Raw genomic sequence first — 1355 nt, forward strand, 5'->3', positions numbered from 1 at the left:
GTCAGACAATCAGCTTTGGACGAGGAAGCAATGTCAAGGCTCCAAAGAGCAAGTCCTCATTAACCAATACTTAAATAAAAATTATGGAAATGGTCTATATTCTGCTTGGATATTTGACTCAATTGATCATGAGTTTTTGTTTTACGTATTGAGTTGATTTTAAATTCCTCATTGAATCGTCAACTTTGTAAAGAAAATAATCAAAAGGTGGACAGAAAACGTACATATCGATGTGAAAGAATTGGCAAAGTAAAGTTTTGCCGGGGGAATATTCCAAAGAGGATGGATCTCTTATACAGGATGCATAACTCAATGTTTTCCAAACTCCAAGAGCCCAATATGTTTACATACTTCACGAATCAATTCTTCTTTATTGACGACCATAAAATAGTTTCTTTCAAAAGAGATGTGCTAGTCAAAATAATAACGTCTGTTAATAGATTCTTGAAAATGTTTGTTTAGAGATGAATCGCGAAAAATCAGTATCTAATGTGAAAATTTTATCATGCTAGATATAATTAATGACTTATGTTTAAAAAAATTTTTTTCATTTTAATAGAAAACCAGGAACTCATGTTGCCAAACGTAATGTTCTAAATTTTAGATAGAATTTAAACCGATTTTCATAAGCAGATTAAAAAATGCATCTTACCAATCAGATATCATAGATATATTAAAATATACTGCAGAATGCTTAGTCTGTAGCAAACATACATTAAAATATTGCTCAAATTTTTCCCTAATAAAAAAATTTGAATTTAGAACAGATGAACGCGAATTCATATATCGAAACCTTACTGTTACGCAGAAACAATTGATTCGTTTAAGAAAAAATATCTTTATTCTCATCATATAAGAAATAAAAAAAGCATTTCCGTGCATAATTATTATTTTGCATATTTAATAATAAAGCTGAAGAAAAAATATCTTTTATTAAAAAGAACTAATCAAAAAATACTCCTTAGGTTAGAAAATTAATTGTGTTAGCTTATTTTCTATCGAATAATTATGAATGAGATGTATTACTTCATTGGAGCACTTCGATCGTTTGTTGTTGCATGTGCCAATTTAGGTTTTCCTTTCTTGATTTGGCTCATAACGGCATCTTTTCCAGCGGGCTGAGTAGGAATGTCTGTCTTTGTCTTTGGCTCTTGTGTTTTTCTATTTTAATTTAATTAATTTGTGACAAAAGGTGACTAACCCCATGACTGTAGTTTGAACATTTAGCGTTAACTAGAATAATATATTGGGCGATTAATTAAATTCTTACGGAAATGTTAATCCTTCCGCAATATTCATGCAAGTTGATTAGTTTCGTTGTTTCGCAAAAAATAATTCGTATTTTTGCTCAAAAG

The sequence above is a fragment of the Octopus sinensis genome, unplaced genomic scaffold (genome assembly GCF_006345805.1).
Source record: "Octopus sinensis unplaced genomic scaffold, ASM634580v1 Contig11907, whole genome shotgun sequence".
NCBI classification, from domain to species: Eukaryota; Metazoa; Mollusca; class Cephalopoda; order Octopoda; family Octopodidae; genus Octopus; species Octopus sinensis.